General features: G+C 37.8%; 1 protein-coding gene across 1 annotated transcript in view; it reads right to left on the bottom strand.

Moving 5' to 3' along the window:
- The window catches only part of LOC126189843 (cilia- and flagella-associated protein 251-like), a 794,634-nt gene that overhangs the window by 708,174 nt on the left and 66,515 nt on the right, over nt 1-19,945 (bottom strand). The window lies entirely within an intron of this gene.

Below are 19,945 nucleotides of genomic sequence, written 5' to 3'. Positions count from 1 at the left end.
CTTATTCATGGGCCATTTAGAGGAATTGCTCCTAACCATACAGAATCTCAAACCCACAGCAGGTTCACATTCACTGAAGACATCTTCGTACCTGGACCTAGAGTAAGGGTACCCTATCCAAATTCCTCCAGAACCTCAATACCTTCTCCCCCGTTCATTTCACCTTATCCTCCTCAACTCAACAAGCCAGCTTCCTTGATGTTGACCTCCATCTCAATGATGGATATGTCATAAACTCCATCCACACAAGCCAATTAACCACCAACAATACTTCCACTTCAACAGCTACCACCCATTCCAAAGTCTGTTCTGTACAATCTTACCAACCAAGGTCATCACATCTTTGGTGATAAGCAGTTGGTCTCCACATATGCCAAGGGTCTCACAGGTCTTCACAGGCGAAAATACCCTTCCAATCCTGTCCGAAAACAAATCTCTTGTACCTTGCCTCTCCAGTCACCTACTACCTTCCCAATACCCAGTGTCTGGCCACAAAGAAGCACTCACCTCGTGACTCAGTAACACCCAGAACTGAAGAAAGTGAATCATCTTCTCCAGTAGGATTTTGACTACCTCTTGACACATCCTGGAATGAGGGATATCCTCCCTGCTGTCCTCCCCATCCATCCTACAGTGGTATTCTGTTTCCCATCAGGCCTAAGCAATATCCTTGTCCATTCCTGCTCCACCCCTGCTCCCAGCCCACTTGCCTCATGGCTCATATCTCTGCAATAGACTTAGATGCAAGGCCTGCCTCATGCATACTCTCGCTTGTACCTACTCCATTCTTACCACAGACATCTCCTACTCAATCAAAGAGAGGGCTGCTTGTGAAAGAATCTATGTAATCTACAAATTAAGCTGCAACCACTGTGCTGCTACCTACATGGCCATGACAGCTAATAAGCTATCTGTCTGCGTAAGTAGCAACCACCAAACTGTAGGTAAGATATGGCTGGCTCTCCCAGTTGCAGAACATGCTGTCCAACACAATATGCTTCACTTGAATGACAGATTCACAGCTTGTGTCTCCTGGATTCTTCCTATTAATGACAGCATCTCGGAATTGTGCAGGTGGTAACCCTCCCTGCAATATATCCTTACATTCTTTCTTTCTGGTAAATATGACCCCCTTTTCCTCCTGTCGACCTATGCTAGGCTCAGTCATCCATTCACCTATACCCTTTCCTGATCCACTCCAGCACACCTCCTGTCCCAACAATGCACCTACTAGGCTTTTGCCCTTCTCACTTTTCCACTCTGGCTTTCTCCATCCCTCAGGCACAGCCTTCTGACTCTGCACCTAACAGCCCATCCTGTCCCTGCACGCTCCCACAGGCAGCTTAGCACCTTCCCCTACCCCTACCCTACCATCCCTTCCCCTCTCCACACCACACCTCTTCACTAGCCCCATCATCCACTCATAGCATAATGCTGACAATGACAGATGCAGTTGCAGTCAGCAGTTGAACCCCAGCATCCAGAGACAGTGCCCATGTGTGTGAGAGTTTCACTTGTATTAACATGTGTGTTTTATATTTCAGGAGAAGTACCTTTTTGTCTGAAAGCTTAAATCTTTATCACTCTTTTCCATTGTGACTTTCTGTGGCTCAGTGCCTCCTTTATGTGGTGAGTAGCAATCCTATCCTTTACATATTGTTATTCCATCCTTGACTTTCCATTATTTGATTTTAAAATTATTGATTTTCCAAAATATACAACTGAATAAAATTCTTTACATTGTAGCCATCTTTCTAACACCTTTCTCATTTCTTTAATGTGTACAACTTGAAAAATTTTACACTTAGGTACTTATTGTTAACATGGATCAGTAAAAGTTTTGAAGAGGGAATTCCAGACAGTGTCTGTTTCTGGTGCTGTGTACGTGCACATCTCATCTCATGTTAAATTTCTCTATCTTTTTTCTGACGTACGTTAAATAATTATGTACACATAATGTAGGTGGCATTATTGTATTAAGGGATTTAAAATGGTTTTTGAAGGTTTATCTACATGTTAATACAAGTACTGTAACTGCTTTCTCCTGCAGTGTGAAAATATACTCAGTTCCTGGGCAATTTTCCCATAGCAAACTTTCACATTGCTGATGGGAATGGAAAAAAGTGAAATACATTAGAATAATATTCCATCATCTTCGAGGTGTGTATCCAAGACATAATTAATTCTTCTTCTGACATTCAAACTGATAACTATGCAGCCATCTCTGTTGGTGACTGAATTAAATCCACCTGACATAAATATACTGAGGAGCAAATGTATGTGCTTAAGAGGTATGACAATCAGCTCAAGAGTATCTGTCACAGATAAAACTTCATACGTCTAAGTACAAAACACAGCAAGAACCAAGTCAGCAAATCCACAGTGCTTATGAATTATGTGTCTCATTATAAAAATGCACACATATGTTGGAATGCCAGACATCGTAGACTCATCAATCGTGTGGCAATTGCCTTACCTCTGATGCATGTGCAATTATTCCATTTGTGTCAATTGGTTTTAAATCAGTCGCCAACTCACCTTGGTGCCTGTAGCATTATCATCTGAAATATTGGAAAATGAAATGGTGTCCTGGATGCATGCCTGAAAGATGATGGAATAATCTGTCTGCTGGGAAAACTTCAAGAGATGCAACAGAATAATAGCTGTTTGCTCATATTGTTCTTAATTTATACAATTTTAAAAAATTACAACAAGTTTGCTGCAAAGACAATATGTTTGTTCTTCCAAAGAGGGGTTTTGATCAGTCATCAGTCCCAGTAATTTCACTATTTCATAGTCACTTTTGATGATCAACAGTTCCTAGACAACATGTTATGTTTTTGATAGGCTAAAGCAGAAATGGTTGGCCTGCCACCAATGACTAGTCTCTTGCATTATTTCCTTGTTGTTCTCTGGGATATCTTACAAATTACTTCTTGTTGTTATTAGTGTTACATCATCATTAGCATAAAGTATACTACTGTATGTTATACGAGGGTAAATCAATTATTAGCCTCAAAGTAGCTATAAAATTTTATTATAATCAAATAGGAAACTTCCAAGAACATCATTTTTCAACATATTCTCCTTGTGTTTCAACGAACTTGGTCCATCGTTGTACAAGCTTCCTGATGTCCTCCCTCATAAAAGAAGGTTCTCGGATGAGCTGCAAGCCAGGAATGCACCGCTTCTTTCACTGATTTGTCCAAGGCAAATTGACGGCCACTTAATGCCTGTTTGAGTGGACCAAACATGTGATATTCAGAAGGGGCAAGACTGGGACTATATGGAGGATGATCCAGTACTTCAAATTTGAGTTTCTGGAGCGTTTCAGCAGTGTGAGCAGCGGTATGCAGACTTTCATTGTCGTGCAACAACACAACACCTTTTGACAGCAATCCTTGGTTTTTGCTTCAAATTGCAGGCTTCATCCTGGCTTACCGTAATGTACACTGTTTATTGTTGTGCCCCTTTCCCCATAATTTTCCAGTACTGGACTCTGTGTGTCCCAAAAAACCGTAAGCATCAGTTTTCCTGCGGACGGTTGGGTCCTGAACTTTTTCTCGGTTGGCGAACTTGGATGTTTCCATTCCATACTCTGCCATTACTATCTGGCTCATAATGATGAATCCATGTTTCTTCACCAGTAATGGTCCTGTCTACGAAGTTGTCCCCTTCATTACCATAATGATCCAAATGTTTTTTTGCAGATGTCCAAGTGCGTTTGTTTATGTAACTGTGTGAGTTGTTTTGGGACCCATCTTGCACAAACTTCACAAAATCCAAGTCTGTTGAGGAATATTTTGTAGGCAGAACCATGACTAATTTGCAGACGATGTGCCATTTTGTCAATAGTTAATAGTCTGTCTAAGAGAATCATTTCACATGAACCCTCAATGGTTTCTTCATTTGTGGCGGTAAATGGTCGTCTGGCTCCTTCATCATGCGTAACACTTGTGTGACCATTTCAGAATTTTTAAATCCATTTGAAGACACTCTGTTGTGGCAAAACACGGTTCCTGTACTGTACCGAAAGTCTTCGATGAATTTCGGCCCCTGATACACCTTATGACCACAAAAAATGGATCACTGAAAGTTGCTCTTCTTTGGTGCAAATAAACAGCAGAGCAGCCATGATTAACAGCAAGGCAGTGATAACAAAACTAACCTAGCAGCCTGAAAATTGCAAAGATATAACAACAAATAAACAAAGCATGCGTCATCAACATAAAATGACAGTACTACCAAAATACAAAAAAATTTAACTAAATTGTGGATAATAATTGACTTACCCTCATACAATTCAAAAAGTCATTAACATGCTCAATAAATGGGAAAGTCCAAGAACAGACTTTGAGGAACGTTTCTTTACATATTGCTTAATTTTGATTTCCGCTTATTTTGGTGTAGTAGATGCAGTCAGTTGCTAGGTAAAACTCAATAATTTGAATGATTTATCTTAAATGCCATAAAAGGCTAATTTCCTAATTGTTGTACCATGTGGCACAGACTCAAAAGCTTTGCTTAACTCTATCATATCCTTCATAAATGTTATTTATCAAGATTTAAGTAGCTTTTACTGCTGATACATGAGACTTAAAACCATTCATGAATGCCATTTATCAAGATTTCAGTTGCTTTTATTGCTGAGACTTAAAACAAAACTGTTGTTTATCTAAGCTTCTGTTACTTTTGAAATAGCAACATATTGGTAGTAAAATAATGTAAGGGAAAGTTCTGGTTGAGAATAACGAATTACTCATGAATAAAGGAGGTGACTCACCTAAAGGCAGAAGCACTGCATTGTCGACAGATACATGCACAAAAGGTTACAGAACTTTACTTCGCAAGCTTTTGGAACTGAATTCCTCTCTCAAGCTGTAGGAGAAACAAGCACACACACACACACACACACACACACACACACATATTTGAGTGGAATGAGCATAATATAGGGAGACAGGCACGTGTATGTGTGCGTGTGTGTGTGTGTGTGTGTGTGTGTGTGACTTGTACAGCCTGAGAAAGGAATCCCATTCCACAAGCCAGCAAAGTAAACCTCTGTACCTTTTGTGTGTGTATCTGACAACAATGCAGCACTTCTGCCTTTAGGTGAATTGTCTCCTTTAATCCTAAATAATTCAATATACTGGTAGTATTTATTTGTGTATACAGTTTCCTGTTGATCTGGATATGATTAGTACAGTGACAACAGGACCATAATTACTTAGAATTTTATGAGAACAAAGTCCACAGATTTAGTGTAATCATTGTGTGAAGTCATTCCACATGTGGCTGTTAAAAAGACTTATTGTGATTTTAATTCTGATGTTTAATCAAGCACTGTAGGATATTAAAACCCCCTCTATAACATTAAGTTGTGACATGCTGGAACATAGTTCCCAGAATCTGAAAACAAGTATGTGTGGAGGTATAAGTTCACCTGCTGCTCCACACTTCACATGAGCACAAAGTCATGTAGCTCTAGAACAGTAACAGCAATCATCTAGCTCAAAAGAAAACAAATTACATCCATAATACACACTAAAATGAAACTGTCAGCTAGCCATTGTGGTAGATGGATTACCATATCCAACCACAAAATTGGCTAGATGGTCATTTCTTCTTGGTGTATATTGTGGATGTAATGTTTAGTTTTATGCTAGCTGATTGCTGTCATTGTGCTACATGGATTGTTCATGCTCGCATGGTGTGTGGAAGAGTGGGTAAACTTAATACTTCCACATACATATTTGGTAGCAAGACTGCTGTGAATTATGTTCCAGCATGTTACAAGTTAATGTTGTAGAGGGAGGTTTAGCGTCCCACAATATTTGGCAATGACTAAATATCAAAACTATTATCACAGAAGATTCTTTTAACAACCATATGCAAAATGACATCACTCAATATTTCTTAGGAGTTCTTTTCACTATTTTCATACACCATCAGTGTAATGCTAGTCATAGCTCATTTTGGAAAGATTCTTTCATCTAGGATTTCATTTGGCAGTACATTCTGATTTAATCTACAACACACATTATAATAAAATTATTGAACCCATAACAGTCTTGTATTTTGAAACTGCTAATCAGTAGTTTGTTTATAGATTTATAAATGGCACTTTAACTGATTTGTGCCTAAGATTTCACTCTTCTTGTCTGCCCTGAATAAGCAATCATAGCATCTGCATACAAGATGCAATTACTGACTAGTGTAGTGGGACTAGCACAATTCACAAAATATTCATTTAACATTACAGGAATGGAAATCTATTTAGAAATACCATAGACAGTATCAAAGCCACAATATGTAACATTCTTTAAACTAGCATTAAAGTAATAAAGTTATCCTATACACCCAGTTTGGGCTGACACATGGTATACATCCACTTGTCACTGTGTTGGACTGCATCATCACAGTCTCATATGTTCATCAATTTGGGAGATCAAGTAACACCACTTCCAACAAGAAAATATTTTTTTAAGTGTCACTTTGGATGATTTTAATATGGTGGTATTCTCTGCTATGCCTCAGCAACCATATCCATATCACTTTCTTAGTCATTTTGAACTGAATGTTTGAGAGAACGTATTTCTAGAGTGCTTCTCCTGTGATTTTTTTAAATACATACAAAGTATGAAATATGAGACAGTTTTATTATGAATCACAATCAATAAATTTGTGGCACATTTGTGATGTTAAGTTGATCTGAGGACTGACATTTGGGCATCAAGCATTGGCTCAAACATGTGCTTTTCAGTCTACTACTGTTCTTCTTGTTCTGGGTACTACTAACACCCACATATTCTGTGCAGATATGCCTTAATTTGTGTAGTAGAAATAAAGGAAGACTTACAGAATGTGATCTATAAGCTGATACCCCATATCAATTATTAATGATACCCATGGCAACTACTAGCTCATGGCCGAGAAGACAGTACTATAAGAACTTTTTCATATTATGTGAGATACTGAGAGTTTCATCTGGGATAAGACTGACAATTTTTTATGTTTTTGTAGAATATCTCTTGCATATATCAATTTCTATTCAAGATAATTTGATTTCTATTACTGTGCATTATTTCTATACAAACACCCCTAGTGCACTGTGTGTCTTATATTTTTCAATAATTGGTAGAAAAAAAAGTAATTGAAATGAGTCTATGTTACCACATGCTGTGGAGTTACACTGACCCCTCAAATTTGTTTTATTATAAACAAGTGCAAAATGGTCCTGAGATAAATGTTGGTGTAGTGCAGTATGAGTATGACCCCTGTAAAGGGATCTCAATGACCCCCTCTAAAACTCTATGATTTTTAAAATGTTGATAAGCTAGACATCAGTGAAACACACATTTCTATGATTATAATTATCAATCTTTTATTTAAGCAAACTACAATTTATTGACAAAAAAACATTAAATTTCTTTTACTAAAATGCTCTGTGGAAATTTATACAGAATTCTATAACCGTCAGCTTGTAGCTCTGCCGAAGGCACCTTGTCAGTCGCATAACAGAATGGGGCAGAGAATATATCATTTTATTCTGGAACAAATTTAGCTTTCATTAAATCAGTGGAGTGAAATCCCATTACTTCAACTACCTTTTCTTTTTTTGCAACTTTTGGGTAATAAAAAATATAATGAAAAGTTTGCTTCCCTGTTTTACCCCCAATTACTTTTACCATGACATAGTCATCTGGAAAAAGATCTTGCCACTCTTACTTAGTGAGCATCAAATCTTTGTCAATGGGATCATCTGAAGGATCAAAATCATTTCATCAGTTTCCAGAGTCTCTGGCAATTTCATTACATCAGGCTCATCTTCTGACAAAGAATTATCAAAATTTTGGAAGAGATTTTTCTTGGCCTTTGAGAGTTCTTCTTTAGCTGCGAATGATTTGGAACAACTAGACTAATGATAGTTTGTATCACTTGTACCTGCAGACAATTTGAATTTTTTATATAGTGCAGACACATTGTCATTTGATGACTTTTTGAATGATTTTGGGCTAATGTTCAATGCATGGACAGCTAAGACATCTTTACTAGGGCTCATGTCAATTTTCTTTCACTTTGTGTTTGAAAGGGCTATTGGTTTTTTTCACATAGAGACTTTAAACAAAAAAAACAGAGATTCAGCTACAGGTTCCTTTTTCTCTTCCGTATCCTGTACACCTGGGAGTTTAGTGAGTATAGATTCCTTTTAATTGACAAGATCACTTCTTTCAATGTTTCCTTATCCACATCTAGATACCATCTTGCACCTGGAGACATTTGATAAATTTTAGGCATTGCAGTTCAGCTCAGTTTTTAATTTAGTTATGGCTATACCTCATCTATTCAAGCTGACAGCTTATTCTTTCACTTCACTGTCTAATTAAAGTTGTAGCTTATTGTGACCATTCTTTACAGTTAAAACAAAACATGTATCTCAATCTAAAACTTCTGCAATAAACAGAACACTTGTAACAACAGAGACTCTCCAGGATTAACTCTGAATTTACATTCATTGTTGCCACAGTCTTAATTTGTAAACAATGATTATAAACTACACTTTTATTCTACACCATTTTTCAGCAAATACATATACATTAATGGAAATTTAGGGGGTCACTGTTAGCCCAGAGAGGAAAAAAATAGGTCAATGTTACACTTTTTTAAAGAAATGTGAATTTTTAACTGTTCAAATTGTTTGTACTGTTAACAAGGTCAGAGAACTTCATTAAAATGTGTGAATTTGAACATACAACAACCTGATGATGATAGGATTAATCATTTCTTCTGGGCCAAGAAAGTTTATACGAACTGAATTTATAAGCAGAATACAGAGCTTGCTTAAAAAATTTTTTTGAACTATAACTTTTTTTATTCAAATCAACAAAATCCATTATATTACAAGATAATTTTTATTTTCAAAAATATATATAAGTTTAGACAGAAATGGAAAGAAAAAGGGGTCAATGTTTCCCCCAGGAGATCAGAATCATCTTCGTTGATGGTACCACAAAGCCTCCAGTGCAAGAAAAGATGCACTATAAAGAGGAACAACTGCAGTTTGCAATTGATGCCATTTGTAAGACCGAGCAAGGTGGCGCAGTGGTTACCTCACTGGGCTCAGAATCAGGACGACAGTTCACACCTGCATTCGGCCATCCTGATTTAGGTTCTCCGTAATTTCCCTAAATATCTTCAGGCAAATGCCAGGATGGTATCTTTGAAAGGGCATGGCTGACTTCCTTCCCCATCCTTCCCTACTCCACTGGGACTGATGACCTCGCTGTCTGGTCCCCTCCCCCGAATCAACCAGCCAACCAAGGGAATGCTTGTGGTAACAGAAAAAAAAAAAAAGTTTTATTTCTCGCTTCTGTAAAGCCAAAGGAAAGACATCTGGAAGTTCATAGAGTGGTCCTGAGACAATGCTGAAAAAGAAGAGGAGTGCCAATACAACGGGAGAGTGCGGAACCTTGGAGTAATTTTCAGACTCTGGTCTCTAGCCAGCCCCGTAATACAAGTTTGACATTTTTTTCTTATTCTATTTTTATATGATGGTACTCATTTTATGCACTGTAGTCGTTTTCTGACATTCAAAAGATTACCCCAGAAAAGTAAGTCTTTTCCAAATGTGAAAAAAATGTTCCAACGTACAACATGGTCACACACATGGGAGCAAATACTCTATTGTAATTTGAAAGTGTTGCAATCAAGATAATCTTGTCAGCATTTTATTTAATCATCTGTCTGTTACATTATTATTCTGTTAGACATCAATAATTTTAAGTGGAATCTATTTAATAAGAAGTTTTATCAAAAACCAGTTACACATTAAGTGGGCCTACATTTTGAAATAGAAGCTATTGGCAACTAACACAAATTTCCATTTTCAGGACAGAGACAATTATTTAGACATTAAACAAACTTGGTTCATTTGCAAATATCACCCGTTTCATGGTAAAATACCTTTAGTTTCAAGGTACAAGATGGTGCATGACCGACGAAGTATGGCTTAACCCTACACATGTTATAGAACCAGTTTTAAAAATACAGAGAATTTTGCTCATAATAAAATTCTTTAACTGAAGAATTAATAGTATCTTCCAAATTGCTTTAATATATTAAAGAGAGCTTGAATATGTGAAACCCATCCTTTAATAACTGTACACGACAAACTCCGGACTGAGACTGGTTTTTCATGGAGAAAGGTGATAGGAGCTACATCATTAACGGCTGACATGTTTCATTGCTGACGTCATTTTCCAAAATTAATGAGAAGGTGATGTATTTTAGAATAATATCTCACTTAAGCAAAATAATATTCTCAGAAATCACACTTCGGGTTTCAAAAGAGTTGCTCTACTGAGAACCCCATTTACATGTTCACTCACCAGATTTTACAAGCATTAAATACTAAAATAGCACCGGCTGGTATTTCCCGGTGACCTATCTAGGGCATCTGACTGTGTGAATCACAACATTCTGCTATATAAATTAAATTTTTATGGGATTGATAATGTCATACCTAACCAAAAGAATGCAGAAAACTGTACTTAGTAATTCAACCAATGTAGGCATGGTCATTATTCTGACTGGGGAGAAATCACATATGTGGTTCCCCAAGGCTCAATCATAGATCCACTACTGTTCTTCAGATATTGAAATGATCTTCTGTGTAATACCTGTATATAACAACCAGAGTTGTTTTTTTTTGCAGATGACAGAGGTATTATGATCAATCAAAGCATACACACAGAAACAGAAGAAATAGTAAACAATATGCTCAAAAATATCTGGTTTTCTGAGAATTTTAAAAAGACAACATATTGATTCCTGCACATTTAGGGGTACTACACCAAGATAGGTGTAACACGTGGTGAGGAAATAATAACTATGGTGGAAACTTCAAAATTCTTAGGTATTCTCATAGATGAGTATTTAAACTGGAAAAAGCACATTTTGGAAGTCTGAAAATGAATTAGTTCAGTCAGATTTGCACTTAGAATCACTGCAAATCTTGGGGAGAGACAAAGCAGTAAGCTGACGTATTTTGCATATTTCATTCAGTAACGTCATATGGATTTATGTTCTGGGATAACACATCTTTAAGAAAAAAAGTCTTCATTGCTCAAAAACATTTTGTAAGAGTAATATGTGGTGTATACCCATGATTATCTTGTAGACTTCTGTTTCATGAGTCGGAGATTCTGACTACTGCTTCACAACATATGTGAAACACAACTCACACTTTTCTCACATGAAATAATGGAAGCTTCGAATCCTAGTATTTCCTGATTTCCCAAATGCATTTGACTCAGTACCACACCTATGCTTATTGTCAAAAGCACAATTATTTGAGGTATCAAGTGAAATTCGTGACTGGATTGAGGCCTTTTTGGTAGAAAGGACACAGCATGTTAACTTGGATGGAGAATCATCGTTGGATGTAGAAATAACTTCAGATGTGCACCAGAGAAGTGTGTTGGGACCCTATAATACTGACAGAAACCTCAGACTTTTTGCAGATGATGCAGTTATCATGAACAACCGAGTTAGAAAACTGCTGCGGAAGCAAAGGGAACTTCACAACAAACATAAACAAAGCCAAAGCCTTGCAGACAAACAAAAATTACGCGAAGCGAAATGCAGTGTGAGGAGGGCTATGCGAGAGGTGTTCAATGAATTCGCAAGTAAAGTTCTATGTACTGACTTGGCAGAAAATCCTAAGAAATTTTGGTCTTATGTCAAAGCGGTAGGTGGATCAAAACAAAATGTCCAGACAGTCTGTGACCAAAATGGTACTGAAACAGAGGATGACAGACTAAAGGCCGAAATACTAAATGTCTTTTTCCAAAGTTGTTTCACAGAGGAAGATTGCACTGTAGTTCCTTCTCTAGATTGTCGCACAGATGACAAAATGGTAGATATCAAAATAGACGACAGAGGGATAGAGAAACAATTAAAATCGCTCAAAAGAGGGAAGGCCTCTGGACCTGATGGGATACCAGTTCAATTTTACACAGAGTACGCGAAGGAGCTTGCCCCCCTTCTTGCAGCGGTGTACCGTAGGTCTCTAGAAGAGCGTAGCATTCCAAAGGATTGGAAAAGGGCACAGGTCATCCCCGTTTTCAAGAAGGGACGTCGAACAGATGTGCAGAACTATAGACCTATATCTCTAACGTCGATCAGTTGTAGAATTTTGGAGCACGTATTATGTTCCGAGTATAATGACTTTTCTGGAGACTAGAAATCTACTCTGCAGGAATCAGCATGGGTTTCGAAAAAGACGGTCATGTGAAACCCAGCTCGTGCTATTCGTCCATGAGACTCAGAGGGCCATAGACACGGGTTCACAGGTAGATGCCGTGTTTCTTGACTTCCGCAAGGCGTTCGATACAGTTCCCCACAGTCGTTTAATGAACAAAGTAAGAGCATATGGACTATCAGACCAATTGTGTGACTGGATTGAGGAGTTCCTAGATAACAGGACGCAGCATGTCATTCTCAATGGAGAGAAGTCTTCCAAAGTAAGAGTGATATCAGGTGTGCCGCAGGGGAGTGTCATAGGACCGTTGCTATTCACAATATACATAAATGACCTGGTGGATGACATCGAAAGTTCACTGAGGCTTTTTGCAGATGATGCTGTGGTGTATCGAGAGGTTGTAACAATGGAAAATTGTACTGAAATGCAGGAGGATCTGCAGCGAATTGACGCATGGTGCAGGGAATGGCAATTGAATCTCAATGTAGACAAGTGTAATGTGCTGTGAATACACAGAAAGATGGATCCTTTATCATTTAGTTACAAAATAGCACGTCAGCAACTGGAAGCAGTTAATACCATAAATTATCTGGGAGTACGCATTAGGAGTGATTTAAAATGGAATGATCATATAATGTTGATCGTCGGTAAAGCAGATGCCAGACTGAGATTCATTGGAAGAATCCTAAGGAAATGCAATCCGAAAACAAAGGAAGTAGGTTACAGTATGCTTGTTCGCCCACTGCTTGAATACTGCTCAGCAGTGTGGGATCCGTACCAGATAGGGCTGATAGAAGATATAGAGAAGATCCAACGGAGAGCAGCGCGCTTCATTACAGGATCATTTAGTAATCGCGAAAGCGTTACAGAGATGATAGATAAACTCCAGTGGAAGACTCTGCAGGAGAGACGCTCAGTAGCTCGGAACGGGCTTTTGTCAAAGTTTCGAGAACATACCTTCACCGAAGAGTCAAGCAGTATATTGCTCCCTCCTACGTATATCTCGCGAAGACACCGTGAGGATAAAATCAGAGAGATTAGAGCCCACACAGAGGCATACCGACAATCCTTCTTTCTGCGAACAATACGAGACTGGAATAGAAGGGAGAACAGATAGAGGTACTCAAGGTACCCTCCGCCACACACCGTCAGGTGGCTTGCGGAGTATGGATGTAGATGTAGATATAGAAGTACTGTCTGAAGGAAGCTGCATAAATATTCAGTCAGATCTTGTTAAGATTTCAGAGTGATGCAGAGATTGGTAATTTACTTTAAATGTTCAGTAATGTAAAATTTTGCACTTCACAAAACGAGAAAATGTAATATCCTATGACTATAATATCAATGAGTCACTGCTGAAATCGGCCACCTCATACAAATACCTTGGACCAACAGGGCATATTGAACGTATAGAAAGACCAGAATGAATGGTTACAGGTTTGTTTGATCCATGAATCAGTTTCGCAGAGATACTGAAAGAAGTGAAGTGGAAGACTCTTTAAGATAGACATTAGCTGTTCCAAGAATGTCTATTACCAAAGTTTCAAGAACCAGCTTTAAATGATGACTCTAGGAATATACTACAAACTTTTATGTATCACTCACATATGGATCATGAGGATAAGATTATAATAATTACTGCATGCACAAAGGCATTCACACAATCATTCATCCCGCACTCCATATGTGAATGGAATGGGAAGAAACCCTAATAAATGGTACAATGGGATGTATCATTTGCTGTGCATCTTATGGTGGTTTTGAGAGTATAGATGCATATACTTATTCGCTTATGAAGCTTGTTGCAAATAACCCACTGCAGTTCAAAAGGAACAATGATGTTCATAATTACAGTACCAGAAGCAAAAATGACATGCATCACTCCACATTACGGTTGTCTTTAGCTAAGAAAGGAATATGTAATGTTGCAACAAAAATTTTTTTAATACTTACCTGTGATATAAAACGTTTGACAGGTAACAATGTAAATTTTGAAAACAAACTTAAAAAGCTTCTCCTTGACAATTCTTCCTACTCTGTAGAATTTCTACCAGGCTCCTACTGTAGTGTGTAAAATATGGTGGGTAGAATTACTATCTCACATATTTTACAAAGAAAAAAAAGGAAAACCTTATAAATGTTTAGCATGCAGCCATATTTAAAAATTGTGATATGTATGTAGAATGACTCATTCCACATTATTATAATTTATGATACAAATGATATGTAGAACACAAAACTAACTAACTATTATAAGTTCAAACTAAGTCGACGCTCAGCATGGTGGCAAGTGAAAGTGACCATAAAGACATTTTCCATTTACTGTTGCTCCTATCAACCACTACACCTGGCATCACCTAAGTTTTTGTGTATGTTGACTAACTGGTAAAATGTTGTTTCAGGATCCCACACAATGGCATATTAAATGCTGATATACTAAAGCAATAGAGTGTAGGGAACTTGAGGAGTTACTGGAACATTTCCTTTGAATTCACATCAAATTTACTTCATATGTAATTTCCTTACAGAAAAATAATCATCATTTTCACTGATGGTACTTTAATGGTCATGCATCACATATTACTTTACATACTAGGAAATTTTCCACAGGAATGGCATTAACAGTACTAGTATTACTTCTAATTCTAAGCTACTTATTGAACCCACTAATATTGGTGTCTTTATATGCTATAGGGTAATTGATATGACAAAATATCCCATTGGAAAGTGAATCACATAAATCAATAAGCCTAGGAATAAATAAATTGTTCATCCTCACTACATGGAACATTAACTGGATGCATAACATCTTCAACAACACCTACTGGAATGAGGAAAATTCGTCATGTTCCATGTTGTACATTCCTCATATTGTACATTACTGGAAAATCTTATCCACAAATTAATATCTCCCAAAACTAGCAGGGTTGGCACGAAGCAACAAAAAAATTGCATGAAAAAAACTTCGTTACATCTATATTATGTAAGATCTACTTCTGATGTACGGAAGGAAAGATGAATAATTTCATATTTTCTGGCCTGTAAGGTTGTCAATACAGACAACCGTGACAACTCAAAAGTAGATTAAACTGGCACCCAACACCAAAATAATGAAGGAGGAGACACATAAGTGTCAAAGTTAAACCAAAATAATGTAGAGTCCCAGTAAAATGGAACTAATCTCGCAAATGCAAATTTACGTGTGATACGTTTAAATGAAAAGAAAATTAGCTAAATATTTTTCCTTGGAAAATTCACGTATTGTCAACTACTGGTAGTTAGTTTGTCTGGTAACGCTACTGAAGAAACTCGAGGCAGTTGATACCAGTATTAAGGATTGTAGGCCCACTATCTATACTTTCTGTGACGGTACGGCATGTTTAAAATAATTTGCATCTCGTGTAAAGACGTGTTCCCCTGGGTTAACGAAAACTGTAAGTAATGTAAAAAGATTATGTCAATGATTAGGCTTCACAGTCTTACTAAACGTGGCATTGACAAACATTTATTATCGTAACACGAAAACACTGAAACGTCCTGCTCTGAACGAATTTCGTAGTTCGCACAAAATTTATGCCAAGTGAAGATTACGTAGTTCGCACAAAATTTATGCCAAGTGAAAATTCCACATTAACTGCAATGTTTAGTAGTGCCATTCAAACTTTCGGAATCGATGTTAAAAACACTAGCGCTGAAAAGACACATTGCAGTGATCCTTGTCATTTGCCCTGATTCGGCGAATACAAAAATACGCAGCTGCGCTGTATTGCGGCTTCACGTGCTGTGTTAAAACAGCTGCGTTAGGGCAGCATTAACTCCTTACCCTTTCTTAATGACAAAAAGAACGCAATACACGTTGTCGTACTCTGTTTAACTTCGTGCGGTACATGAAACCACCATCAAACATTGGCACCACAACTAGTTAATCGACCACTGACACTTCAATTTTCCATGGGTTTCTATGACAACAGGCTAACGCGAGCCAAGGAAGCAGTCTTGGATTTATTTTCGGGATATTACCCTTCAAAAAGTTTTCATGTTAAATATCATGAACAAAACAAAAACACTCGATATACGATTTGAGCACTATACCGTACAGAGAACTACTAGGACGGAGCTCAAATTATTTTTGCGGGATTACACAAGAATTTATTCTTGGATGATTGTTACGGCATCATTTGTTGTGTCAATTTACATATTTAGTCATACATACTAATGGATATGCATCATCATAAAAGACTTGTGAGAAAGGTCTAAAATTGACTCCTCACGACCAGTGCCGACATAAAAAGAAACCTCTCGCTTAGATAAATGTAGCATCACTTCGCTGTCCACATTGAGACAATGAGTAGCATTCATCTCATGCTAGGTGAGGAGAACCCTACGTCATAGTGACGTAACACTACGTCATCATGACGTAAATAACCTAAATCGACTACATGGACGATATTATGGCTTTAGCAATTGTATGATCATTGTTTTGTTGTTGTTGTTTTACAAATATTGAGTGAATAACTGTCAGTTCTCAAGGGATATAATGTTTCTTGTGTCACGTGTAAGATTTAGCTCTTGAGTAGGATTGCCATTTCTAGTTGAGACGTCGTCGGGATACTCTGTGTGGGGGTGTCAAAATGAAATTAAAAAAATTATTTACTGTAATTACTTTTTATTTAGAACACAATTACATGGAACTTGTTGCGGTAGAAGTAGTTGGTACATCATATTTTTCGGAAGGTTTAATCTTTTTCAGAAAGTCTTTCTTCTCTTTTACGTTTTTATTAAACTCCAGGCAAGTCAGTTTGTAGTTAAACTGGCACTGTTGGATTGATTCCACAGTCCCTGGCAACAGTCGATTTCTTTCATCAGTGCACTTGGTCTACATAAGCGAAAATACTCTTTCCGCAGTGGCGCTGTGTGAGGGAATAAAAAACAAACACTCCTTTAATTTTAGCAATTCGGTTTCCTTAAGAAAGTAAATCCACCTTTCTTACAGGGAGTGTTTAGCCTTCCAGTCTTCCGAGTCACGCTTAGTTTCTGAAAAGTTCTTCACGTACACATATTGCTGAAAACAACTGCCGCCTGAAATCAGGAAACTTTTAGAGACAGCCCCGGACATTTGCACAAGCCCCACGCATTTACCCCTCCCCCTCCCACCACACCAACGAAGAGCGCATCAATATGATCTTTGGTAGTCCTCGTCGCTGACATGTTTTTGTTCATCGTTTTTTGTTTCATCGCGGTTGTTCATGCTAGCAGTGTTGTGCTGTTAGTACTTCTTAGCAGTTTGTGTAATACTGTCAAAATGAAACATAGATATGCACTCTCAATAAAGTTATCATACACAAGGTACCTAATCTTGACAGTTGTGGCCAACTGCTGTCAAAGCTGATACCTAACAGATATTAAAGTACGATAAGATGTGTTGGAATGACACTGACGAAATTATGTGCATATGTTTAACAATAGGCAGCTCTAAATCTCTCAAACACTGAAGAAGACCTCAAAGTAATCTCGTGTCTGCTATAAGCAAGAAGTCATAAGAGTTCACAAGTAAAAATTCACCCATTACACAGGCAAATATTAATGAAGAATGTCACTGTATACATCTCTGACTGCTTGCATTACGCGTTTCTACATTATCCCACTCTTATATTCTTTAGTCTTAAAGGCCCGTCCACACGCGACGATCTGTCTGCGCAAATGTCTGCGCACATCACATCTGCGCAGACAGATCGTTGTGTGTGGACAGAAGATTTGCACCGACCTGAGGCCTGTGCAAATCTGGAAGTTGGAGGTGTGAGCGAAACCTCTCAAATCTGTGGGTTCAAACCACATCTGCGCAGACAAGTTGGAGCGTGTGGACAGGAGATCGCCGCAAATCTGGCACGAAACAGCTGTTTGCTCAGTCTAGTGTTTGTATTTGTGCGCATAGGGCATTAAAATGGCTGATACTCGTCAGTGTTCTCGAGAGTTTGTAAGTGAATTCATTGAAATATGTAGAAACCACCCATGTTTGTGGAAGATTAAAAGTAAAGAATATAGTGACCGAGACAAAAAGACAGCAGCATACAATGCTCTAATTGAAAAATTGCGGGCAGTTGACGCCTCGGCAAACAGAGAAACGGTAATTAAAAAAAAAAAAATCGTTGCGAACTGGCGAAATTATTTGCGGATGGATGTCTAAACTTATAATTATCTCTTAAAGCTTGTAACCCCTCATATTATGAGAAAAAATACTTGTATGAGAAGGGCAATGTCTCCTCATGAACGGCTGGCGGTAACATTAAGATTCCTAGCAACAGGAAGGAGCTACAAGGATTTGGAATTTTCAACTGAAATATCAAACCAAGCGTTGAGTAAAATAATACCCAACACATGTGAAGCTATTTACGCTGTCCTGAAGGATGAGTTCATGAAGGCAAGCTAAGTAAATTAAGTCTGTCAGCGAACTGTTTACCGAAAAGAGTTATCCAAAGTTCAGAAATCTACAAGATCTGGTGTAAGAGTGGATCAAGTATACCAGCCAACGTTATGGTATTTTGATCTGCTTGGCTTTCTTAGTGATCAAGAAACGCCAAGACCAAGCAGGAGTACAATTGAAGATGAAATTGGAGTGTCAATGTGCCAGGAAATGGAACACGAGGTAATGTAAAACAAAACAGGTTCGCCCTGCAACTCTCGCAGTAAATGTACGTGAGAAAACTCCTTTCGCTTTAGCAACCACTGTCTACACCATTTTGACCGCCTTCTCTGTTTCCTGCGGTTGGTCTGAATGTTTTTTGCAACACAAGTTGCGAACACAGACCACAACAGAACATCCTCCATTTCTATATTTCAAAATAACTGAATTAAATTTTTGACGTTTACGGGGAGCGTAGTCACTTGCCACGGGTTTTTCTTTTCTACACCGACAGATGGCGGGCGAGTAGTAGATTGGGGTTTGTGTCGTGTGAACCTTCAACCATAAATATAATAGACTGGTCCTGACGTCATTTTCGTGGCTCCAACATCTCTGGGCTAAAGTCACGTGAATGTTGGCAAAACATGGTTGTTTCACGTTGCGGTTATGGCTGTACTCAATGTTTTGTCGGGGGAAATGGCATTACATTTTACGTGTGTTTCTATGATAATGCAGATGCGTTTATTGAAATCTGCTGAAGTGACTTTTATATGTTTTTTACACTTGAAATAGAGTATCACGTAAATTAAAGTGTTGAAAGTGATGCCTGTAAAGTCAGACTCATATTACATTTTGGAAAGTGTCTGTGATAATTCGTTACAGAAGTAAGTATAACTGTTTCTCGGTCCTACTCATAGGTTCTCTAAGGATGAAAACCGAAGACAGCTTTGGATACAGGCCCTAAAACGGAAAAACTTTAACCCATCTGCACATAGGCGCCTTTTTGTATATACAAGTGAGATTATAATAAGCTAAGAGCACCTATAGTCGACACATGAAGAGCATTTTTTTCTACCTTCTAATACTATTAAATAAATGTAAGTTCCAAAATTATTTTCTGAAACTTCAGAGTCTCACCTTTCATCTAAAATATCATTTTTTTAAACTGATAGTTTAAACTTTTGTAAAAATAGTAGGAACTGAATCTTTGAAGTGCACCTAAAATTGATACTCTAAAATGGACCTGCTCCTAAAGTCGACAATTTTGGGACCTATAGTTGACA

This window comes from Schistocerca cancellata, chromosome 1 (genome assembly GCF_023864275.1).
Source record: "Schistocerca cancellata isolate TAMUIC-IGC-003103 chromosome 1, iqSchCanc2.1, whole genome shotgun sequence".
Lineage (NCBI taxonomy): Eukaryota > Metazoa > Arthropoda > Insecta > Orthoptera > Acrididae > Schistocerca > Schistocerca cancellata.
Note: the sequence above shows the minus strand (reverse complement) of the source record. Positions and strands in the feature narration are given on the sequence as shown.